The 23,382-nt window shown below is 48.5% G+C and overlaps 30 non-coding genes across 30 annotated transcripts; 15 read left to right on the top strand and 15 right to left on the bottom strand.

Annotated features, from left to right (window-relative positions):
* Window positions 1-5,503: 5,503 nt before the first annotated feature.
* On the bottom strand, window positions 5,504-5,575 carry Trnap-ugg. The gene has a single exon. It is a non-coding gene; the product is annotated as a tRNA-Pro (tRNA).
* Window positions 5,576-6,132: 557 nt separating this feature from the next.
* On the top strand, window positions 6,133-6,204 carry Trnaq-uug. Its single transcript has one exon. It is a non-coding gene; the product is annotated as a tRNA-Gln (tRNA).
* Window positions 6,205-6,711: 507 nt separating this feature from the next.
* Window positions 6,712-6,783, bottom strand: Trnap-ugg. Its single transcript has one exon. It is a non-coding gene; the product is annotated as a tRNA-Pro (tRNA).
* Window positions 6,784-7,340: 557 nt separating this feature from the next.
* Window positions 7,341-7,412, top strand: Trnaq-uug. Its single transcript has one exon. It is a non-coding gene; the product is annotated as a tRNA-Gln (tRNA).
* A 507-nt stretch (window positions 7,413-7,919) lies between these two features.
* Trnap-ugg lies at window positions 7,920-7,991 on the bottom strand. The gene has a single exon. It is a non-coding gene; the product is annotated as a tRNA-Pro (tRNA).
* Window positions 7,992-8,548: 557 nt separating this feature from the next.
* Window positions 8,549-8,620, top strand: Trnaq-uug. The gene has a single exon. It is a non-coding gene; the product is annotated as a tRNA-Gln (tRNA).
* Window positions 8,621-9,127: 507 nt separating this feature from the next.
* Trnap-ugg lies at window positions 9,128-9,199 on the bottom strand. Its single transcript has one exon. It is a non-coding gene; the product is annotated as a tRNA-Pro (tRNA).
* A 557-nt stretch (window positions 9,200-9,756) lies between these two features.
* On the top strand, window positions 9,757-9,828 carry Trnaq-uug. Its single transcript has one exon. It is a non-coding gene; the product is annotated as a tRNA-Gln (tRNA).
* A 507-nt stretch (window positions 9,829-10,335) lies between these two features.
* Window positions 10,336-10,407, bottom strand: Trnap-ugg. The gene has a single exon. It is a non-coding gene; the product is annotated as a tRNA-Pro (tRNA).
* A 557-nt stretch (window positions 10,408-10,964) lies between these two features.
* On the top strand, window positions 10,965-11,036 carry Trnaq-uug. Its single transcript has one exon. It is a non-coding gene; the product is annotated as a tRNA-Gln (tRNA).
* Window positions 11,037-11,543: 507 nt separating this feature from the next.
* On the bottom strand, window positions 11,544-11,615 carry Trnap-ugg. The gene has a single exon. It is a non-coding gene; the product is annotated as a tRNA-Pro (tRNA).
* A 557-nt stretch (window positions 11,616-12,172) lies between these two features.
* Trnaq-uug lies at window positions 12,173-12,244 on the top strand. Its single transcript has one exon. It is a non-coding gene; the product is annotated as a tRNA-Gln (tRNA).
* A 507-nt stretch (window positions 12,245-12,751) lies between these two features.
* Window positions 12,752-12,823, bottom strand: Trnap-ugg. The gene has a single exon. It is a non-coding gene; the product is annotated as a tRNA-Pro (tRNA).
* A 557-nt stretch (window positions 12,824-13,380) lies between these two features.
* Window positions 13,381-13,452, top strand: Trnaq-uug. The gene has a single exon. It is a non-coding gene; the product is annotated as a tRNA-Gln (tRNA).
* Window positions 13,453-13,959: 507 nt separating this feature from the next.
* Window positions 13,960-14,031, bottom strand: Trnap-ugg. The gene has a single exon. It is a non-coding gene; the product is annotated as a tRNA-Pro (tRNA).
* Window positions 14,032-14,588: 557 nt separating this feature from the next.
* Trnaq-uug lies at window positions 14,589-14,660 on the top strand. Its single transcript has one exon. It is a non-coding gene; the product is annotated as a tRNA-Gln (tRNA).
* A 507-nt stretch (window positions 14,661-15,167) lies between these two features.
* Trnap-ugg lies at window positions 15,168-15,239 on the bottom strand. The gene has a single exon. It is a non-coding gene; the product is annotated as a tRNA-Pro (tRNA).
* Window positions 15,240-15,796: 557 nt separating this feature from the next.
* On the top strand, window positions 15,797-15,868 carry Trnaq-uug. Its single transcript has one exon. It is a non-coding gene; the product is annotated as a tRNA-Gln (tRNA).
* A 507-nt stretch (window positions 15,869-16,375) lies between these two features.
* On the bottom strand, window positions 16,376-16,447 carry Trnap-ugg. Its single transcript has one exon. It is a non-coding gene; the product is annotated as a tRNA-Pro (tRNA).
* A 557-nt stretch (window positions 16,448-17,004) lies between these two features.
* Window positions 17,005-17,076, top strand: Trnaq-uug. The gene has a single exon. It is a non-coding gene; the product is annotated as a tRNA-Gln (tRNA).
* Window positions 17,077-17,583: 507 nt separating this feature from the next.
* Window positions 17,584-17,655, bottom strand: Trnap-ugg. The gene has a single exon. It is a non-coding gene; the product is annotated as a tRNA-Pro (tRNA).
* Window positions 17,656-18,212: 557 nt separating this feature from the next.
* Trnaq-uug lies at window positions 18,213-18,284 on the top strand. The gene has a single exon. It is a non-coding gene; the product is annotated as a tRNA-Gln (tRNA).
* A 507-nt stretch (window positions 18,285-18,791) lies between these two features.
* On the bottom strand, window positions 18,792-18,863 carry Trnap-ugg. Its single transcript has one exon. It is a non-coding gene; the product is annotated as a tRNA-Pro (tRNA).
* A 557-nt stretch (window positions 18,864-19,420) lies between these two features.
* Window positions 19,421-19,492, top strand: Trnaq-uug. The gene has a single exon. It is a non-coding gene; the product is annotated as a tRNA-Gln (tRNA).
* Window positions 19,493-19,999: 507 nt separating this feature from the next.
* Window positions 20,000-20,071, bottom strand: Trnap-ugg. The gene has a single exon. It is a non-coding gene; the product is annotated as a tRNA-Pro (tRNA).
* Window positions 20,072-20,628: 557 nt separating this feature from the next.
* Window positions 20,629-20,700, top strand: Trnaq-uug. The gene has a single exon. It is a non-coding gene; the product is annotated as a tRNA-Gln (tRNA).
* A 507-nt stretch (window positions 20,701-21,207) lies between these two features.
* On the bottom strand, window positions 21,208-21,279 carry Trnap-ugg. The gene has a single exon. It is a non-coding gene; the product is annotated as a tRNA-Pro (tRNA).
* Window positions 21,280-21,836: 557 nt separating this feature from the next.
* On the top strand, window positions 21,837-21,908 carry Trnaq-uug. The gene has a single exon. It is a non-coding gene; the product is annotated as a tRNA-Gln (tRNA).
* Window positions 21,909-22,414: 506 nt separating this feature from the next.
* Trnap-ugg lies at window positions 22,415-22,486 on the bottom strand. Its single transcript has one exon. It is a non-coding gene; the product is annotated as a tRNA-Pro (tRNA).
* Window positions 22,487-23,043: 557 nt separating this feature from the next.
* Trnaq-uug lies at window positions 23,044-23,115 on the top strand. Its single transcript has one exon. It is a non-coding gene; the product is annotated as a tRNA-Gln (tRNA).
* The last annotated feature ends 267 nt before the right edge of the window (window positions 23,116-23,382 follow it).

The following is a 23,382-nucleotide window of genomic DNA, read 5'->3' as shown; positions in this document are numbered from 1 at the left end:
CAACATCGCCTGCAATGTTACAGTGGTATTCGTTCAGTCGAAATGCACATTAAGCAGAATATTCCATCTCACCTGCAGATCGGTGGATATCGTGTCCATGTAACATATAGTGGTCAGGTTGGCACCTGTTTTTTGTGCAATGAAAGTGGTCACGTGCGTACTGACTGTCCGCGGAGGGTTTTTGTTTTAAAAAATTCTCTCGAACAGCGTCGCAAGTTAACGGTCGCTGACCTCGTTGCAGGTGGTTCTGCTCTTGGTGTAGCACAGTCCAGTGGTAGTAGCGCCCCGCCACAGGTTTTGCGCACCCCTGACACAGAATTTCCTCCTTTGCGTGCTAAATCTGATGTTGTTCCGTCTGTCCCTCAGGTGGGTGTGCCACTTTTGAATAATAAGAGGCGTCGCCCACACGATGGAAATAGTACGGATGAGGATCTCCCTGAGATGCCCCAGTCCGAGCGACCGGCATCCTCCGAGCCACTGTGTACTGTAGCTGCTCCCTGCCCTCCTGAGGTAGCGGTTCCGGTGGCGGCTGCTGGTCCCCCTCCGGCCTCCGACGCAGCTTCTCTCGAGTCGGGTCGTCGGTCGGGCCTGTTGGCGCCGTCTTCCAAACCGACTTCGATGTCACAACAAGTGGAGCCGCGACAACTTCCTGCTTCGCTGCCCCATACCTCTGCCAGCGGAGCTGCTCCGCTTCCTTCCAACTCTGCGGCCTCGGACCTTCCTGCTCACGTTTCGCCTCCGTGCAGTCCATGTTTGCCGGAAGCTAGTGCAGGTGTTGACCATTCCGTTTCGTCGGATGTTTCCGCCGCGACCCCGGATCCCGCATGTGGACCGGCGCGGGTGGTGTCGGATACAGAACTTGACCCTCCTACGTCACCGGCGGCTGAAGCTTCCTTGCCCGTCAGCCGACGCAAGTTACGCGTTCAGCCGAACGTTAATGCTGTTCGTAAAAAACCGAAACGTAAGGGATCCGCGGAACGGGGTAGCAGTCCCCCTCCCTCGGATGCCTCCGTCACCCCTGGTATGGACTGTGACGCTGGTGCGTCGGTGTAGGTGATTTGTTTTCTCGCTTTTCTGTCTATGGTTCAAGCATACACCTTTCTTACCTTAAATGTTAACCGTATTGAGTCCGACGTTCGCATTGCCTCTTTGCGGCAGTTTATTTACGACGCCTGTGCGGACGTAGTGTTTTTGCAGGAAGTGTTGTTTTCTGATCTCTCTCTACCTGGATTTCAAACTGCTTTTAATGTCGCGCCGGAATATTCAACAGGAACTGCTCTTTTCTTTCGAGAGGGCATTCCTATTACTGACATTGAATTCCTTGACTCTGGCCGTGGGATTGGTTGTCGTCTTTTTGATCTCCGCCTCGTTGTTTTGTATGCCCCCTCTGGTTCGGGTCACACTGTGGCTCGATCGCGCTTTTATAAAGAAGAGCTTATTTATCTTTTGCGCCAGAGTCCTCGGAGTCTCCTGCTCGGAGGCGATTTTAATTGTGTTTTACGCCCTGCAGACCAGTCCCCCAATTTTAATTATTGCCGTGATTTACATGACTTAGTTCGTACGATGCATCTGCGTGATGTTTGGGAACACAAATATCCAACCCTGGTGAAATATACGTTTTTTACCGGGTCCTCATGCAGTAGACTCGACAGATTCTATTTATCTGATTTTTTATGTGATAAAATTCTTTCTGTCGATGTTATTCCTACTAGTTTTTCTGACCATTGTGCTTTTACTGCAACTGTAAATCTTAGTCACCAACCTGCAAAACTTTATCGTTCCCAGTGGATGTTAAATGTTTCCCACCTTGCCGACAGTGCTATGGATGATGTTATAAGTGGCGTGTGGGAGCGATGTCTTCGCTCTGTCCCGCGATACCCCTCCTTGCTGGTTTGGTGGACTACGTTTGCCAAGCCCAAGATTCGTCAGACTTTGATTTTTTACTGTGCTGCAAGGGCGCGTGATTTTAAGAACACGTATGAATATTACTACTCTGTCCTGCGTGAACTATATGACGCGGCGGGTACCTCTCCTCTGCGGATCCATGATGTTCGTCGTATTAAAGCCAAGCTCTTGAGCCTTAAACGACGACAGATGGATGGTCTGCGAGTTAAGTCGAAACCTCACTCTCTTGTTGAAGGTGAGCTGACATCCTTGTACCACCTGCTACGGCATCAGACTCGTCGTCGTCGCTCCTTCATCTCTTCTCTTACGGTGGATGATGGACGACAGCTTATTGCCCAGGAGGAAATGGTTCGTGCTCTTCATCAGTATTATACTAGTCTATATTCTGCCGATGATTCTGGTGAGTCTCTTTCGGATGATGTCCTTGGGGATCTAACTGCGACGATCGCGCCTGACGCGAACGGCGAATTTCTCCGGGAGTTCCAGGTAGATGATGTTTTCGATTTTATTGCTCGCTCTCCGTCCAGTAAATCGCCGGGTCCAGACGGCCTGCCTAAAGAATTTTATCTCCGTTTTTGGCCTCTTTTGGGTGGCATTTTTACGCAGATTTTAAATGAGATTGTCAGGGGGGTGGATGTGCCTGCCGATTTTAAAGTAGGGAAAATTGTTTTAATTCCGAAGTCCTCTGGTCGTTTATCTGCTGCCAATCTTCGTCCGCTCACATTGCTGAACTTTGACTACAAGACAGCTGCTAGAGCGCTCAATAGCCGGTTGTCTTCTCTGCTTCGGGGTGTGATTGGTGCACATCAATGTTGTTTTCATGATAGATCTATTCTGACACCAGTAGCCGAATATCGGGATGTTGTCTCGGTTGCGGCGGTTACAAACGTACATTGTGCCTTTGCCTTCCTTGATTTTTACAAGGCTTTTGATCACGTCAGTCATGTGTTTTTAGATCATGTTTTAGGTACAATAGGTTTTAACGCTTCATCACGTGGTGTTCTTGGCAATTTGTATAGGGGAATAACAGCTCGGGTGTCAGTCAATGGGCAGCTGACGCCGCCCATTGCTATCCGCCGCGGAGTGCCTCAGGGTAGTCCGCTCTCTATGTCTTTATTCGTATTGTCCCTGGAACCGCTGCTTCGGACTATTGCTCTCAAGCTTCAGGGTATGTCCCTCTCTGGTGGGAAGCTCTCTGTTAAGGCATATGCGGATGATGTCGTTGTTCTCCTCCGTCAACGTGATGATATCCGGTTGTTGAAAGGGGCAGTTGATGCATACTGTCGTGTCTCTGGAGCGCGTCTCAATCAGGGTAAATGTAAGTTCCTTGATATTCGAGGATTTCGCGATGCTGATGTCCCTTGGGCCACTTTTGTCGATCGCCATACGTCCTTGGGGATTATCATTGATCGGTGTCCTCTAAAAATGGCGGCTCTCAATTGGAAATCTGCCACCGAGAAGATACAGGGGGCTCTGATGGTCCATGAGCAGCGCTCTGCTACCATTTTGCAAAAAGTCAGAATTTTAGACACCTACGTTCTATGTAAAGCTTATTATGTTGCTCAGCTGTTCCCACTTCCCCTGATGGTGGCGAAAAGGTTGCGCCAATTGTCTAGCAGGTTTATATGGAAGGGCCATCTATTCAAGTTACGTTACGAGGTTATGACGAAACCGCGTATCTCCGGAGGCTTGGGCCTCTCTGACATTACTCGCAAGGCGTCTGCTTTGTACGTCCGCCGAACGACTCTAATTGTTACGCAAGAAGAGACTTCAATTACATCCAGGCTTTTTACTGTTGTGCGTCCGGCGAGCCTTGCTCCACCTGTCGATGTCGGACGCCTAAATATTAAGCTGAAACACATTCGGGAGTTTTACATTGCGGTGAGTTACCTCGGTGACGTCTTCTTGCGGCGACCGGTGCCAACGACCAAGGGCTTGATTGCCCGCTGGGAGGGGCTGGCCGGTCCCAATCCAATAGAACTGGCGTCTCCATCTGTGTCCTGGAGGAACGTCTGGAAGAATGTTAGTCTGCCGATACACTCTATGGCCGTGGCGTCCACGTGGTATAGGGTAATAAATAATTTGGTTCCCACCAATGTACGACTGCACCGTATTGGTCTTTCTGACACGGACACCTGTACTCGGTGTGGTCTCCTGGATACCCTTGAACATCGATTCACCTGCTGTGGGCACCTTGCCAATTGGCGTTGGCTCAGGAAACAACTTGCTTTTGTCACTAGGTCTGCTGAAGCCGCTTATACTGTTGACATCATCGTCCGGCCCGATTCCTCCTTTTTTCCGCGAACGAAGCTCCATACAGTCATGTGGTTGATTGGACATTTCGTACATTTTGTCATCAGTTGTCATGAAGACGATGGACACCTAGCGTTTCGGCAGTACATGCTTACTGCTTACTGGCAGCGCTTGCGATTGCCAGGCCTCCGTGATGATTTTGCAAATATGCTTAGCCTGACATTTGAAAGAGAGGGTGTTGGCTAAGGACACCTGTGTGAGCCATTTTCTTTTATACTGTTTCGGGATTTACCGCCTTGGTGTATGTTTCTTCTCTACATCCAGGACTGAAGTTTTCGTGGACCTTTAGGGCGCTCAAGAAAAACAAACGAGCGACCACGAACCGAGACAGTAGGGGATAATACTACGCCCTTGTACAGGTGCCTTTCGGAAACAGGACGGTGGAGTCATCGTGGCCAGGCCTCGGGCTTCGACCCCTGCCCACTTTGCTTCCGCAGGCCTGAATCTCACTGTCACCTCTAACTTTACACAATGAAAAAAAAAAAAAAAATATGAATTTATTATGCACTCCCAGTATATCAAAATTGAGGTACAAATCCACCCTTTGCTGTTTGCATTAGAAACCAATTATATCATCTTTTTATTTAAGTGTGTGTGTGTGTGTGTGTGTCTGTGTGTGTGTGTGTGTGTGTGTGTGTGTGTGTGTGTCTGTGTGTGTTCCCTTTGGACTTAAAAGAATGCTGTTAAAAAAAAAAAAAAAAAAAAAAAAAAAATGGTGTAATGGTTAGCACTCTGGACTTTGAATCCAGCGATCCGAGTTCGAGTCTCGGTGGAACCTGACGCTGTGTTTTGCGATCGTTTCTAGAAATGTGTACGAGCCGGTGGTTGGAATTGTATATGCAGAAATTTAACTAGGATCATGAAATGCAAAATGTTAATAGCAGTCCACACGTGAATGGGGAGCGCTCCAAATGCTTATGCTTTTGCTACTAGGATTAATAACGGGACGTAAGGGGTTCAACTGCGAGAAGACGACCTCAGCTGTTCCTCCCCGCAGGAAAGACATCTCACCGTTTTGGGTGCTGCATGCGCATGCATTTACCAAACTTGCATGCGATGTACTAGTTCCTGGGGAACGAATAGAATCGTTGTACGTGCCAGTCTTTACGTATAGATATAAGTAAGCGGAGACGGCTTAATCCTGCCACGTAGATTGCCTTCCATAAAGCGCACCTGAGAGTCTCATGGGCCGGTGGCCCGACATGCAGTTTGTCCTGCTGCATGGCTTACTTTCAGAGACTCGCAAGTTTATCGTAGTGCTGGGTTGTCGCGAAAGTGAAAAGTAGGGCCTGTCCGGGATTTGAACCCGGGACCTCCTGCACCCAAAGCAGGAATCATACCCCTAGACCAACAGGCCGCACAAGTAAGCAAGTCTGCACCCCGCCACCTACTGAGATCTTGCCGCACTTGCTAGTTGCAGCATCCTAGCTGGACCATATTCTCAAAGAGGTTTCTTAATCTGACACCTACGACATGCGCTGTGCTGAACACCAGTGTATGTGAATGCTGAAAGAGCTGCTTGAGTTGTGTGACAGTATTTCGACCGTGTGTAGTGCAAATGTTATCGTGTCACGAACAATCCGCCCACTACGTAGCGTTCTGTGTCAGCACGCAGTTTTCGACAGTACTCTGTGTCCATAGCTGTTTTCATAGCTAGGCTGCTTCCAGCACAAAGCATCCGCCATACGAAAGTGGCTGTTTCGCGATTTTGATTACCTGATCCTTCGACATCACTTCATGTACGAATACTGGCAAGAATTCTCGCTACATTCGAAGGTGCTCCTTCCACTTCCAGCCTACTTGGTTGCTTCATTAGCCACGCAAACACTTCCTGAGGACCATACGTGTAATGACATCGCATCTTATGGGCTTAATTACATGATACCACTGAATTTAAGAGCGCTACAGGCATCCGGTTCCATGGTGTAATGGTTAGCACTCTGGACTTTGAATCCAGCGATCCGAGTTCGAGTCTCGGTGGAACCTGACGCTGTGTTTTGCGATCGTTTCTAGAAATGTGTACGAGCCGGTGGTTGGAATTGTATATGCAGAAATTTAACTAGGATCATGAAATGCAAAATGTTAATAGCAGTCCACACGTGAATGGGGAGGGCTCCAAATGCTTATGCTTTTGCTACTAGGATTAATAACGGGACGTAAGGGGTTCAACTGCGAGAAGACGACCTCAGCTGTTCCTCCCCGCAGGAAAGACATCTCACCGTTTTGGGTGCTGCATGCGCATGCATTTACCAAACTTGCATGCGATGTACTAGTTCCTGGGGAACGAATAGAATCGTTGTACGTGCCAGTCTTTACGTATAGATATAAGTAAGCGGAGACGGCTTAATCCTGCCACGTAGATTGCCTTCCATAAAGCGCACCTGAGAGTCTCATGGGCTGGTGGCCCGACATGCAGTTTGTCCTGCTGCATGGCTTACTTTCAGAGACTCGCAAGTTTATCGTAGTGCTGGGTTGTCGCGAAAGTGAAAAGTAGGGCCTGTCCGGGATTTGAACCCGGGACCTCCTGCACCCAAAGCAGGAATCATACCCCTAGACCAACAGGCCGCACAAGTAAGCAAGTCTGCACCCCGCCACCTACTGAGATCTTGCCGCACTTGCTAGTTGCAGCATCCTAGCTGGACCATATTCTCAAAGAGGTTTCTTAATCTGACACCTACGACATGCGCTGTGCTGAACACCAGTGTATGTGAATGCTGAAAGAGCTGCTTGAGTTGTGTGACAGTATTTCGACCGTGTGTAGTGCAAATGTTATCGTGTCACGAACAATCCGCCCACTACGTAGCGTTCTGTGTCAGCACGCAGTTTTCGACAGTACTCTGTGTCCATAGCTGTTTTCATAGCTAGGCTGCTTCCAGCACAAAGCATCCGCCATACGAAAGTGGCTGTTTCGCGATTTTGATTACCTGATCCTTCGACATCACTTCATGTACGAATACTGGCAAGAATTCTCGCTACATTCGAAGGTGCTCCTTCCACTTCCAGCCTACTTGGTTGCTTCATTAGCCACGCAAACACTTCCTGAGGACCATACGTGTAATGACATCGCATCTTATGGGCTTAATTACATGATACCACTGAATTTAAGAGCGCTACAGGCATCCGGTTCCATGGTGTAATGGTTAGCACTCTGGACTTTGAATCCAGCGATCCGAGTTCGAGTCTCGGTGGAACCTGACGCTGTGTTTTGCGATCGTTTCTAGAAATGTGTACGAGCCGGTGGTTGGAATTGTATATGCAGAAATTTAACTAGGATCATGAAATGCAAAATGTTAATAGCAGTCCACACGTGAATGGGGAGCGCTCCAAATGCTTATGCTTTTGCTACTAGGATTAATAACGGGACGTAAGGGGTTCAACTGCGAGAAGACGACCTCAGCTGTTCCTCCCCGCAGGAAAGACATCTCATCGTTTTGGGTGCTGCATGCGCATGCATTCACCAAACTTGCATGCGATGTACTAGTTCCTGGGGAACGAATAGAATCGTTGTACGTGCCAGTCTTTACGTATAGATATAAGTAAGCGGAGACGGCTTAATCCTGCCACGTAGATTGCCTTCCATAAAGCGCACCTGAGAGTCTCATGGGCCGGTGGCCCGACATGCAGTTTGTCCTGCTGCATGGCTTACTTTCAGAGACTCGCAAGTTTATCGTAGTGCTGGGTTGTCGCGAAAGTGAAAAGTAGGGCCTGTCCGGGATTTGAACCCGGGACCTCCTGCACCCAAAGCAGGAATCATACCCCTAGACCAACAGGCCGCACAAGTAAGCAAGTCTGCACCCCGCCACCTACTGAGATCTTGCCGCACTTGCTAGTTGCAGCATCCTAGCTGGACCATATTCTCAAAGAGGTTTCTTAATCTGACACCTACGACATGCGCTGTGCTGAACACCAGTGTATGTGAATGCTGAAAGAGCTGCTTGAGTTGTGTGACAGTATTTCGACCGTGTGTAGTGCAAATGTTATCGTGTCACGAACAATCCGCCCACTACGTAGCGTTCTGTGTCAGCACGCAGTTTTCGACAGTACTCTGTGTCCATAGCTGTTTTCATAGCTAGGCTGCTTCCAGCACAAAGCATCCGCCATACGAAAGTGGCTGTTTCGCGATTTTGATTACCTGATCCTTCGACATCACTTCATGTACGAATACTGGCAAGAATTCTCGCTACATTCGAAGGTGCTCCTTCCACTTCCAGCCTACTTGGTTGCTTCATTAGCCACGCAAACACTTCCTGAGGACCATACGTGTAATGACATCGCATCTTATGGGCTTAATTACATAATACCACTGAATTTAAGAGCGCTACAGGCATCCGGTTCCATGGTGTAATGGTTAGCACTCTGGACTTTGAATTCAGCGATCCGAGTTCGAGTCTCGGTGGAACCTGACGCTGTGTTTTGCGATCGTTTCTAGAAATGTGTACGAGCCGGTGGTTGGAATTGTATATGCAGAAATTTAACTAGGATCATGAAATGCAAAATGTTAATAGCAGTCCACACGTGAATGGGGAGCGCTCCAAATGCTTATGCTTTTGCTACTAGGATTAATAACGGGACGTAAGGGGTTCAACTGCGAGAAGACGACCTCAGCTGTTCCTCCCCGCAGGAAAGACATCTCACCGTTTTGGGTGCTGCATGCGCATGCATTTACCAAACTTGCATGCGATGTACTAGTTCCTGGGGAACGAATAGAATCGTTGTACGTGCCAGTCTTTACGTATAGATATAAGTAAGCGGAGACGGCTTAATCCTGCCACGTAGATTGCCTTCCATAAAGCGCACCTGAGAGTCTCATGGGCCGGTGGCCCGACATGCAGTTTGTCCTGCTGCATGGCTTACTTTCAGAGACTCGCAAGTTTATCGTAGTGCTGGGTTGTCGCGAAAGTGAAAAGTAGGGCCTGTCCGGGATTTGAACCCGGGACCTCCTGCACCCAAAGCAGGAATCATACCCCTAGACCAACAGGCCGCACAAGTAAGCAAGTCTGCACCCCGCCACCTACTGAGATCTTGCCGCACTTGCTAGTTGCAGCATCCTAGCTGGACCATATTCTCAAAGAGGTTTCTTAATCTGACACCTACGACATGCGCTGTGCTGAACACCAGTGTATGTGAATGCTGAAAGAGCTGCTTGAGTTGTGTGACAGTATTTCGACCGTGTGTAGTGCAAATGTTATCGTGTCACGAACAATCCGCCCACTACGTAGCGTTCTGTGTCAGCACGCAGTTTTCGACAGTACTCTGTGTCCATAGCTGTTTTCATAGCTAGGCTGCTTCCAGCACAAAGCATCCGCCATACGAAAGTGGCTGTTTCGCGATTTTGATTACCTGATCCTTCGACATCACTTCATGTACGAATACTGGCAAGAATTCTCGCTACATTCGAAGGTGCTCCTTCCACTTCCAGCCTACTTGGTTGCTTCATTAGCCACGCAAACACTTCCTGAGGACCATACGTGTAATGACATCGCATCTTATGGGCTTAATTACATAATACCACTGAATTTAAGAGCGCTACAGGCATCCGGTTCCATGGTGTAATGGTTAGCACTCTGGACTTTGAATCCAGCGATCCGAGTTCGAGTGTCGGTGGAACCTGACGCTGTGTTTTGCGATCGTTTCTAGAAATGTGTACGAGCCGGTGGTTGGAATTGTATATGCAGAAATTTAACTAGGATCATGAAATGCAAAATGTTAATAGCAGTCCACACGTGAATGGGGAGCGCTCCAAATGCTTATGCTTTTGCTACTAGGATTAATAACGGGACGTAAGGGGTTCAACTGCGAGAAGACGACCTCAGCTGTTCCTCCCCGCAGGAAAGACATCTCACCGTTTTGGGTGCTGCATGCGCATGCATTTACCAAACTTGCATGCGATGTACTAGTTCCTGGGGAACGAATAGAATCGTTGTACGTGCCAGTCTTTACGTATAGATATAAGTAAGCGGAGACGGCTTAATCCTGCCACGTAGATTGCCTTCCATAAAGCGCACCTGAGAGTCTCATGGGCCGGTGGCCCGACATGCAGTTTGTCCTGCTGCATGGCTTACTTTCAGAGACTCGCAAGTTTATCGTAGTGCTGGGTTGTCGCGAAAGTGAAAAGTAGGGCCTGTCCGGGATTTGAACCCGGGACCTCCTGCACCCAAAGCAGGAATCATACCCCTAGACCAACAGGCCGCACAAGTAAGCAAGTCTGCACCCCGCCACCTACTGAGATCTTGCCGCACTTGCTAGTTGCAGCATCCTAGCTGGACCATATTCTCAAAGAGGTTTCTTAATCTGACACCTACGACATGCGCTGTGCTGAACACCAGTGTATGTGAATGCTGAAAGAGCTGCTTGAGTTGTGTGACAGTATTTCGACCGTGTGTAGTGCAAATGTTATCGTGTCACGAACAATCCGCCCACTACGTAGCGTTCTGTGTCAGCACGCAGTTTTCGACAGTACTCTGTGTCCATAGCTGTTTTCATAGCTAGGCTGCTTCCAGCACAAAGCATCCGCCATACGAAAGTGGCTGTTTCGCGATTTTGATTACCTGATCCTTCGACATCACTTCATGTACGAATACTGGCAAGAATTCTCCCTACATTCGAAGGTGCTCCTTCCACTTCCAGCCTACTTGGTTGCTTCATTAGCCACGCAAACACTTCCTGAGGACCATACGTGTAATGACATCGCATCTTATGGGCTTAATTACATAATACCACTGAATTTAAGAGCGCTACAGGCATCCGGTTCCATGGTGTAATGGTTAGCACTCTGGACTTTGAATCCAGCGATCCGAGTTCGAGTGTCGGTGGAACCTGACGCTGTGTTTTGCGATCGTTTCTAGAAATGTGTACGAGCCGGTGGTTGGAATTGTATATGCAGAAATTTAACTAGGATCATGAAATGCAAAATGTTAATAGCAGTCCACACGTGAATGGGGAGCGCTCCAAATGCTTATGCTTTTGCTACTAGGATTAATAACGGGACGTAAGGGGTTCAACTGCGAGAAGACGACCTCAGCTGTTCCTCCCCGCAGGAAAGACATCTCACCGTTTTGGGTGCTGCATGCGCATGCATTTACCAAACTTGCATGCGATGTACTAGTTCCTGGGGAACGAATAGAATCGTTGTACGTGCCAGTCTTTACGTATAGATATAAGTAAGCGGAGACGGCTTAATCCTGCCACGTAGATTGCCTTCCATAAAGCGCACCTGAGAGTCTCATGGGCCGGTGGCCCGACATGCAGTTTGTCCTGCTGCATGGCTTACTTTCAGAGACTCGCAAGTTTATCGTAGTGCTGGGTTGTCGCGAAAGTGAAAAGTAGGGCCTGTCCGGGATTTGAACCCGGGACCTCCTGCACCCAAAGCAGGAATCATACCCCTAGACCAACAGGCCGCACAAGTAAGCAAGTCTGCACCCCGCCACCTACTGAGATCTTGCCGCACTTGCTAGTTGCAGCATCCTAGCTGGACCATATTCTCAAAGAGGTTTCTTAATCTGACACCTACGACATGCGCTGTGCTGAACACCAGTGTATGTGAATGCTGAAAGAGCTGCTTGAGTTGTGTGACAGTATTTCGACCGTGTGTAGTGCAAATGTTATCGTGTCACGAACAATCCGCCCACTACGTAGCGTTCTGTGTCAGCACGCAGTTTTCGACAGTACTCTGTGTCCATAGCTGTTTTCATAGCTAGGCTGCTTCCAGCACAAAGCATCCGCCATACGAAAGTGGCTGTTTCGCGATTTTGATTACCTGATCCTTCGACATCACTTCATGTACGAATACTGGCAAGAATTCTCGCTACATTCGAAGGTGCTCCTTCCACTTCCAGCCTACTTGGTTGCTTCATTAGCCACGCAAACACTTCCTGAGGACCATACGTGTAATGACATCGCATCTTATGGGCTTAATTACATGATACCACTGAATTTAAGAGCGCTACAGGCATCCGGTTCCATGGTGTAATGGTTAGCACTCTGGACTTTGAATCCAGCGATCCGAGTTCGAGTCTCGGTGGAACCTGACGCTGTGTTTTGCGATCGTTTCTAGAAATGTGTACGAGCCGGTGGTTGGAATTGTATATGCAGAAATTTAACTAGGATCATGAAATGCAAAATGTTAATAGCAGTCCACACGTGAATGGGGAGCGCTCCAAATGCTTATGCTTTTGCTACTAGGATTAATAACGGGACGTAAGGGGTTCAACTGCGAGAAGACGACCTCAGCTGTTCCTCCCCGCAGGAAAGACATCTCACCGTTTTGGGTGCTGCATGCGCATGCATTTACCAAACTTGCATGCGATGTACTAGTTCCTGGGGAACGAATAGAATCGTTGTACGTGCCAGTCTTTACGTATAGATATAAGTAAGCGGAGACGGCTTAATCCTGCCACGTAGATTGCCTTCCATAAAGCGCACCTGAGAGTCTCATGGGCCGGTGGCCCGACATGCAGTTTGTCCTGCTGCATGGCTTACTTTCAGAGACTCGCAAGTTTATCGTAGTGCTGGGTTGTCGCGAAAGTGAAAAGTAGGGCCTGTCCGGGATTTGAACCCGGGACCTCCTGCACCCAAAGCAGGAATCATACCCCTAGACCAACAGGCCGCACAAGTAAGCAAGTCTGCACCCCGCCACCTACTGAGATCTTGCCGCACTTGCTAGTTGCAGCATCCTAGCTGGACCATATTCTCAAAGAGGTTTCTTAATCTGACACCTACGACATGCGCTGTGCTGAACACCAGTGTATGTGAATGCTGAAAGAGCTGCTTGAGTTGTGTGACAGTATTTCGACCGTGTGTAGTGCAAATGTTATCGTGTCACGAACAATCCGCCCACTACGTAGCGTTCTGTGTCAGCACGCAGTTTTCGACAGTACTCTGTGTCCATAGCTGTTTTCATAGCTAGGCTGCTTCCAGCACAAAGCATCCGCCATACGAAAGTGGCTGTTTCGCGATTTTGATTACCTGATCCTTCGACATCACTTCATGTACGAATACTGGCAAGAATTCTCGCTACATTCGAAGGTGCTCCTTCCACTTCCAGCCTACTTGGTTGCTTCATTAGCCACGCAAACACTTCCTGAGGACCATACGTGTAATGACATCGCATCTTATGGGCTTAATTACATAATACCACTGAATTTAAGAGCGCTACAGGCATCCGGTTCCATGGTGTAATGGTTAGCACTCTGGACTTTGAATCCAGCGATCCGAGTTCGAGTCTCGGTGGAACCTGACGCTGTGTTTTGCGATCGTTTCTAGAAATGTGTACGAGCCGGTGGTTGGAATTGTATATGCAGAAATTTAACTAGGATCATGAAATGCAAAATGTTAATAGCAGTCCACACGTGAATGGGGAGCGCTCCAAATGCTTATGCTTTTGCTACTAGGATTAATAACGGGACGTAAGGGGTTCAACTGCGAGAAGACGACCTCAGCTGTTCCTCCCCGCAGGAAAGACATCTCACCGTTTTGGGTGCTGCATGCGCATGCATTTACCAAACTTGCATGCGATGTACTAGTTCCTGGGGAACGAATAGAATCGTTGTACGTGCCAGTCTTTACGTATAGATATAAGTAAGCGGAGACGGCTTAATCCTGCCACGTAGATTGCCTTCCATAAAGCGCACCTGAGAGTCTCATGGGCCGGTGGCCCGACATGCAGTTTGTCCTGCTGCATGGCTTACTTTCAGAGACTCGCAAGTTTATCGTAGTGCTGGGTTGTCGCGAAAGTGAAAAGTAGGGCCTGTCCGGGATTTGAACCCGGGACCTCCTGCACCCAAAGCAGCAATCATACCCCTAGACCAACAGGCCGCACAAGTAAGCAAGTCTGCACCCCGCCACCTACTGAGATCTTGCCGCACTTGCTAGTTGCAGCATCCTAGCTGGACCATATTCTCAAAGAGGTTTCTTAATCTGACACCTACGACATGCGCTGTGCTGAACACCAGTGTATGTGAATGCTGAAAGAGCTGCTTGAGTTGTGTGACAGTATTTCGACCGTGTGTAGTGCAAATGTTATCGTGTCACGAACAATCCGCCCACTACGTAGCGTTCTGTGTCAGCACGCAGTTTTCGACAGTACTCTGTGTCCATAGCTGTTTTCATAGCTAGGCTGCTTCCAGCACAAAGCATCCGCCATACGAAAGTGGCTGTTTCGCGATTTTGATTACCTGATCCTTCGACATCACTTCATGTACGAATACTGGCAAGAATTCTCGCTACATTCGAAGGTGCTCCTTCCACTTCCAGCCTACTTGGTTGCTTCATTAGCCACGCAAACACTTCCTGAGGACCATACGTGTAATGACATCGCATCTTATGGGCTTAATTACATGATACCACTGAATTTAAGAGCGCTACAGGCATCCGGTTCCATGGTGTAATGGTTAGCACTCTGGACTTTGAATCCAGCGATCCGAGTTCGAGTCTCGGTGGAACCTGACGCTGTGTTTTGCGATCGTTTCTAGAAATGTGTACGAGCCGGTGGTTGGAATTGTATATGCAGAAATTTAACTAGGATCATGAAATGCAAAATGTTAATAGCAGTCCACACGTGAATGGGGAGCGCTCCAAATGCTTATGCTTTTGCTACTAGGATTAATAACGGGACGTAAGGGGCTCAACTGCGAGAAGACGACCTCAGCTGTTCCTCCCCGCAGGAAAGACATCTCACCGTTTTGGGTGCTGCATGCGCATGCATTTACCAAACTTGCATGCGATGTACTAGTTCCTGGGGAACGAATAGAATCGTTGTACGTGCCAGTCTTTACGTATAGATATAAGTAAGCGGAGACGGCTTAATCCTGCCACGTAGATTGCCTTCCATAAAGCGCACCTGAGAGTCTCATGGGCCGGTGGCCCGACATGCAGTTTGTCCTGCTGCATGGCTTACTTTCAGAGACTCGCAAGTTTATCGTAGTGCTGGGTTGTCGCGAAAGTGAAAAGTAGGGCCTGTCCGGGATTTGAACCCGGGACCTCCTGCACCCAAAGCAGGAATCATACCCCTAGACCAACAGGCCGCACAAGTAAGCAAGTCTGCACCCCGCCACCTACTGAGATCTTGCCGCACTTGCTAGTTGCAGCATCCTAGCTGGACCATATTCTCAAAGAGGTTTCTTAATCTGACACCTACGACATGCGCTGTGCTGAACACCAGTGTATGTGAATGCTGAAAGAGCTGCTTGAGTTGTGTGACAGTATTTCGACCGTGTGTAGTGCAAATGTTATCGTGTCACGAACAATCCGCCCACTACGTAGCGTTCTGTGTCAGCACGCAGTTTTCGACAGTACTCTGTGTCCATAGCTGTTTTCATAGCTAGGCTGCTTCCAGCACAAAGCATCCGCCATACGAAAGTGGCTGTTTAGCGATTTTGATTACCTGATCCTTCGACATCACTTCATGTACGAATACTGGCAAGAATTCTCGCTACATTCGAAGGTGCTCCTTCCACTTCCAGCCTACTTGGTTGCTTCATTAGCCACGCAAACACTTCCTGAGGACCATACGTGTAATGACATCGCATCTTATGGGCTTAATTACATGATACCACTGAATTTAAGAGCGCTACAGGCATCCGGTTCCATGGTGTAATGGTTAGCACTCTGGACTTTGAATCCAGCGATCCGAGTTCGAGTCTCGGTGGAACCTGACGCTGTGTTTTGCGATCGTTTCTAGAAATGTGTACGAGCCGGTGGTTGGAATTGTATATGCAGAAATTTAACTAGGATCATGAAATGCAAAATGTTAATAGCAGTCCACACGTGAATGGGGAGCGCTCCAAATGCTTATGCTTTTGCTACTAGGATTAATAACGGGACGTAAGGGGCTCAACTGCGAGAAGACGACCTCAGCTGTTCCTCCCCGCAGGAAAGACATCTCACCGTTTTGGGTGCTGCATGCGCATGCATTTACCAAACTTGCATGCGATGTACTAGTTCCTGGGGAACGAATAGAATCGTTGTACGTGCCAGTCTTTACGTATAGATATAAGTAAGCGGAGACGGCTTAATCCTGCCACGTAGATTGCCTTCCATAAAGCGCACCTGAGAGTCTCATGGGCCGGTGGCCCGACATGCAGTTTGTCCTGCTGCATGGCTTACTTTCAGAGACTCGCAAGTTTATCGTAGTGCTGGGTTGTCGCGAAAGTGAAAAGTAGGGCCTGTCCGGGATTTGAACCCGGGACCTCCTGCACCCAAAGCAGGAATCATACCCCTAGACCAACAGGCCGCACAAGTAAGCAAGTCTGCACCCCGCCACCTACTGAGATCTTGCCGCACTTGCTAGTTGCAGCATCCTAGCTGGACCATATTCTCAAAGAGGTTTCTTAATCTGACACCTACGACATGCGCTGTGCTGAACACCAGTGTATGTGAATGCTGAAAGAGCTGCTTGAGTTGTGTGACAGTATTTCGACCGTGTGTAGTGCAAATGTTATCGTGTCACGAACAATCCGCCCACTACGTAGCGTTCTGTGTCAGCACGCAGTTTTCGACAGTACTCTGTGTCCATAGCTGTTTTCATAGCTAGGCTGCTTCCAGCACAAAGCATCCGCCATACGAAAGTGGCTGTTTCGCGATTTTGATTACCTGATCCTTCGACATCACTTCATGTACGAATACTGGCAAGAATTCTCGCTACATTCGAAGGTGCTCCTTCCACTTCCAGCCTACTTGGTTGCTTCATTAGCCACGCAAACACTTCCTGAGGACCATACGTGTAATGACATCGCATCTTATGGGCTTAATTACATGATACCACTGAATTTAAGAGCGCTACAGGCATCCGGTTCCATGGTGTAATGGTTAGCACTCTGGACTTTGAATCCAGCGATCCGAGTTCGAGTCTCGGTGGAACCTGACGCTGTGTTTTGCGATCGTTTCTAGAAATGTGTACGAGCCGGTGGTTGGAATTGTATATGCAGAAATTTAACTAGGATCATGAAATGCAAAATGTTAATAGCAGTCCACACGTGAATGGGGAGCGCTCCAAATGCTTATGCTTTTGCTACTAGGATTAATAACGGGACGTAAGGGGCTCAACTGCGAGAAGACGACCTCAGCTGTTCCTCCCCGCAGGAAAGACATCTCACCGTTTTGGGTGCTGCATGCGCATGCATTTACCAAACTTGCATGCGATGTACTAGTTCCTGGGGAACGAATAGAATCGTTGTACGTGCCAGTCTTTACGTATAGATATAAGTAAGCGGAGACGGCTTAATCCTGCCACGTAGATTGCCTTCCATAAAGCGCACCTGAGAGTCTCATGGGCCGGTGGCCCGACATGCAGTTTGTCCTGCTGCATGGCTTACTTTCAGAGACTCGCAAGTTTATCGTAGTGCTGGGTTGTCGCGAAAGTGAAAAGTAGGGCCTGTCCGGGATTTGAACCCGGGACCTCCTGCACCCAAAGCAGGAATCATACCCCTAGACCAACAGGCCGCACAAGTAAGCAAGTCTGCACCCCGCCACCTACTGAGATCTTGCCGCACTTGCTAGTTGCAGCATCCTAGCTGGACCATATTCTCAAAGAGGTTTCTTAATCTGACACCTACGACATGCGCTGTGCTGAACACCAGTGTATGTGAATGCTGAAAGAGCTGCTTGAGTTGTGTGACAGTATTTCGACCGTGTGTAGTGCAAATGTTATCGTGTCACGAACAATCCGCCCACTACGTAGCGTTCTGTGTCAGCACGCAGTTTTCGACAGTACTCTGTGTCCATAGCTGTTTTCATAGCTAGGCTGCTTCCAGCACAAAGCATCCGCCATACGAAAGTGGCTGTTTCGCGATTTTGATTACCTGATCCTTCGACATCACTTCATGTACGAATACTGGCAAGAATTCTCGCTACATTCGAAGGTGCTCCTTCCACTTCCAGCCTACTTGGTTGCTTCATTAGCCACGCAAACACTTCCTGAGGACCATACGTGTAATGACATCGCATCTTATGGGCTTAATTACATGATACCACTGAATTTAAGAGCGCTACAGGCATCCGGTTCCATGGTGTAATGGTTAGCACTCTGGACTTTGAATCCAGCGATCCGAGTTCGAGTCTCGGTGGAACCTGACGCTGTGTTTTGCGATCGTTTCTAGAAATGTGTACGAGCCGGTGGTTGGAATTGTATATGCAGAAATTTAACTAGGATCATGAAATGCAAAATGTTAATAGCAGTCCACACGTGAATGGGGAGCGCTCCAAATGCTTATGCTTTTGCTACTAGGATTAATAACGGGACGTAAGGGGTTCAACTGCGAGAAGACGACCTCAGCTGTTCCTCCCCGCAGGAAAGACATCTCACCGTTTTGGGTGCTGCATGCGCATGCATTTACCAAACTTGCATGCGATGTACTAGTTCCTGGGGAACGAATAGAATCGTTGTACGTGCCAGTCTTTACGTATAGATATAAGTAAGCGGAGACGGCTTAATCCTGCCACGTAGATTGCCTTCCATAAAGCGCACCTGAGAGTCTCATGGGCCGGTGGCCCGACATGCAGTTTGTCCTGCTGCATGGCTTACTTTCAGAGACTCGCAAGTTTATCGTAGTGCTGGGTTGTCGCGAAAGTGAAAAGTAGGGCCTGTCCGGGATTTGAACCCGGGACCTCCTGCACCCAAAGCAGCAATCATACCCCTAGACCAACAGGCCGCACAAGTAAGCAAGTCTGCACCCCGCCACCTACTGAGATCTTGCCGCACTTGCTAGTTGCAGCATCCTAGCTGGACCATATTCTCAAAGAGGTTTCTTAATCTGACACCTACGACATGCGCTGCGCTGAACACCAGTGTATGTGAATGCTGAAAGAGCTGCTTGAGTTGTGTGACAGTATTTCGACCGTGTGTAGTGCAAATGTTATCGTGTCACGAACAATCCGCCCACTACGTAGCGTTCTGTGTCAGCACGCAGTTTTCGACAGTACTCTGTGTCCATAGCTGTTTTCATAGCTAGGCTGCTTCCAGCACAAAGCATCCGCCATACGAAAGTGGCTGTTTCGCGATTTTGATTACCTGATCCTTCGACATCACTTCATGTACGAATACTGGCAAGAATTCTCGCTACATTCGAAGGTGCTCCTTCCACTTCCAGCCTACTTGGTTGCTTCATTAGCCACGCAAACACTTCCTGAGGACCATACGTGTAATGACATCGCATCTTATGGGCTTAATTACATAATACCACTGAATTTAAGAGCGCTACAGGCATCCGGTTCCATGGTGTAATGGTTAGCACTCTGGACTTTGAATCCAGCGATCCGAGTTCGAGTCTCGGTGGAACCTGACGCTGTGTTTTGCGATCGTTTCTAGAAATGTGTACGAGCCGGTGGTTGGAATTGTATATGCAGAAATTTAACTAGGATCATGAAATGCAAAATGTTAATAGCAGTCCACACGTGAATGGGGAGCGCTCCAAATGCTTATGCTTTTGCTACTAGGATTAATAACGGGACGTAAGGGGTTCAACTGCGAGAAGACGACCTCAGCTGTTCCTCCCCGCAGGAAAGACATCTCACCGTTTTGGGTGCTGCATGCGCATGCATTTACCAAACTTGCATGCGATGTACTAGTTCCTGGGGAACGAATAGAATCGTTGTACGTGCCAGTCTTTACGTATAGATATAAGTAAGCGGAGACGGCTTAATCCTGCCACGTAGATTGCCTTCCATAAAGCGCACCTGAGAGTCTCATGGGCCGGTGGCCCGACATGCAGTTTGTCCTGCTGCATGGCTTACTTTCAGAGACTCGCAAGTTTATCGTAGTGCTGGGTTGTCGCGAAAGTGAAAAGTAGGGCCTGTCTGGGATTTGAACCCGGGACCTCCTGCACCCAAAGCAGGAATCATACCCCTAGACCAACAGGCCGCACAAGTAAGCAAGTCTGCACCCCGCCACCTACTGAGATCTTGCCGCACTTGCTAGTTGCAGCATCCTAGCTGGACCATATTCTCAAAGAGGTTTCTTAATCTGACACCTACGACATGCGCTGTGCTGAACACCAGTGTATGTGAATGCTGAAAGAGCTGCTTGAGTTGTGTGACAGTATTTCGACCGTGTGTAGTGCAAATGTTATCGTGTCACGAACAATCCGCCCACTACGTAGCGTTCTGTGTCAGCACGCAGTTTTCGACAGTACTCTGTGTCCATAGCTGTTTTCATAGCTAGGCTGCTTCCAGCACAAAGCATCCGCCATACGAAAGTGGCTGTTTCGCGATTTTGATTACCTGATCCTTCGACATCACTTCATGTACGAATACTGGCAAGAATTCTCGCTACATTCGAAGGTGCTCCTTCCACTTCCAGCCTACTTGGTTGCTTCATTAGCCACGCAAACACTTCCTGAGGACCATACGTGTAATGACATCGCATCTTATGGGCTTAATTACATGATACCACTGAATTTAAGAGCGCTACAGGCATCCGGTTCCATGGTGTAATGGTTAGCACTCTGGACTTTGAATCCAGCGATCCGAGTTCGAGTCTCGGTGGAACCTGACGCTGTGTTTTGCGATCGTTTCTAGAAATGTGTACGAGCCGGTGGTTGGAATTGTATATGCAGAAATTTAACTAGGATCATGAAATGCAAAATGTTAATAGCAGTCCACACGTGAATGGGGAGCGCTCCAAATGCTTATGCTTTTGCTACTAGGATTAATAACGGGACGTAAGGGGCTCAACTGCGAGAAGACGACCTCAGCTGTTCCTCCCCGCAGGAAAGACATCTCACCGTTTTGGGTGCTGCATGCGCATGCATTTACCAAACTTGCATGCGATGTACTAGTTCCTGGGGAACGAATAGAATCGTTGTACGTGCCAGTCTTTACGTATAGATATAAGTAAGCGGAGACGGCTTAATCCTGCCACGTAGATTGCCTTCCATAAAGCGCACCTGAGAGTCTCATGGGCCGGTGGCCCGACATGCAGTTTGTCCTGCTGCATGGCTTACTTTCAGAGACTCGCAAGTTTATCGTAGTGCTGGGTTGTCGCGAAAGTGAAAAGTAGGGCCTGTCCGGGATTTGAACCCGGGACCTCCTGCACCCAAAGCAGGAATCATACCCCTAGACCAACAGGCCGCACAAGTAAGCAAGTCTGCACCCCGCCACCTACTGAGATCTTGCCGCACTTGCTAGTTGCAGCATCCTAGCTGGACCATATTCTCAAAGAGGTTTCTTAATCTGACACCTACGACATGCGCTGTGCTGAACACCAGTGTATGTGAATGCTGAAAGAGCTGCTTGAGTTGTGTGACAGTATTTCGACCGTGTGTAGTGCAAATGTTATCGTGTCACGAACAATCCGCCCACTACGTAGCGTTCTGTGTCAGCACGCAGTTTTCGACAGTACTCTGTGTCCATAGCTGTTTTCATAGCTAGGCTGCTTCCAGCACAAAGCATCCGCCATACGAAAGTGGCTGTTTCGCGATTTTGATTACCTGATCCTTCGACATCACTTCATGTACGAATACTGGCAAGAATTCTCGCTACATTCGAAGGTGCTCCTTCCACTTCCAGCCTACTTGGTTGCTTCATTAGCCACGCAAACACTTCCTGAGGACCATACGTGTAATGACATCGCATCTTATGGGCTTAATTACATGATACCACTGAATTTAAGAGCGCTACAGGCATCCGGTTCCATGGTGTAATGGTTAGCACTCTGGACTTTGAATCCAGCGATCCGAGTTCGAGTCTCGGTGGAACCTGACGCTGTGTTTTGCGATCGTTTCTAGAAATGTGTACGAGCCGGTGGTTGGAATTGTATATGCAGAAATTTAACTAGGATCATGAAATGCAAAATGTTAATAGCAGTCCACACGTGAATGGGGAGCGCTCCAAATGCTTATGCTTTTGCTACTAGAATTAATAACGGGACGTAAGGGGCTCAACTGCGAGAAGACGACCTCAGCTGTTCCTCCCCGCAGGAAAGACATCTCACCGTTTTGGGTGCTGCATGCGCATGCATTTACCAAACTTGCATGCGATGTACTAGTTCCTGGGGAACGAATAGAATCGTTGTACGTGCCAGTCTTTACGTGTAGATATAAGTAAGCGGAGACGGCTTAATCCTGCCACGTAGATTGCCTTCCATAAAGCGCACCTGAGAGTCTCATGGGCCGGTGGCCCGACATGCAGTTTGTCCTGCTGCATGGCTTACTTTCAGAGACTCGCAAGTTTATCGTAGTGCTGGGTTGTCGCGAAGTGAAAAGTAGGGCCTGTCCATGATTTGAACCCGGGACCTCCTGCACCCAAAGCAGGAATCATACCCCTAGACCAACAGGCCGCACAAGTAAGCAAGTCTGCACCCCGCCACCTACTGAGATCTTGCCGCACTTGCTAGTTGCAGCATCCTAGCTGGACCATATTCTCAAAGAGGTTTCTTAATCTGACACCTACGACATGCGCTGTGCTGAACACCAGTGTATGTGAATGCTGAAAGAGCTGCTTGAGTTGTGTGACAGTATTTCGACCGTGTGTAGTGCAAATGTTATCGTGTCACGAACAATCCGCCCACTACGTAGCGTTCTGTGTCAGCACGCAGTTTTCGACAGTACTCTGTGTCCATAGCTGTTTTCATAGCTAGGCTGCTTCCAGCACAAAGCATCCGCCATACGAAAGTGGCTGTTTCGCGATTTTGATTACCTGATCCTTCGACATCACTTCATGTACGAATACTGGCAAGAATTCTCGCTACATTCGAAGGTGCTCCTTCCACTTCCAGCCTACTTGGTTGCTTCATTAGCCACGCAAACACTTCCTGAGGACCATACGTGTAATGACATCGCATCTTATGGGCTTAATTACATAATACCACTGAATTTAAGAGCGCTACAGGCATCCGGTTCCATGGTGTAATGGTTAGCACTCTGGACTTTGAATCCAGCGATCCGAGTTCGAGTCTCGGTGGAACCTGACGCTGTGTTTTGCGATCGTTTCTAGAAATGTGTACGAGCCGGTGGTTGGAATTGTATATGCAGAAATTTAACTAGGATCATGAAATGCAAAATGTTAATAGCAGTCCACACGTGAATGGGGAGCGCTCCAAATGCTTATGCTTTTGCTACTAGGATTAATAACGGGACGTAAGGGGTTCAACTGCGAGAAGACGACCTCAGCTGTTCCTCCCCGCAGGAAAGACATCTCACCGTTTTGGGTGCTGCATGCGCATGCATTTACCAA

This window comes from Schistocerca piceifrons, chromosome 2 (assembly GCF_021461385.2).
Source record: "Schistocerca piceifrons isolate TAMUIC-IGC-003096 chromosome 2, iqSchPice1.1, whole genome shotgun sequence".
Taxonomy (NCBI): Eukaryota; Metazoa; Arthropoda; class Insecta; order Orthoptera; family Acrididae; genus Schistocerca; species Schistocerca piceifrons.
This window is presented reverse-complemented; position numbering and strand designations above follow the sequence as displayed.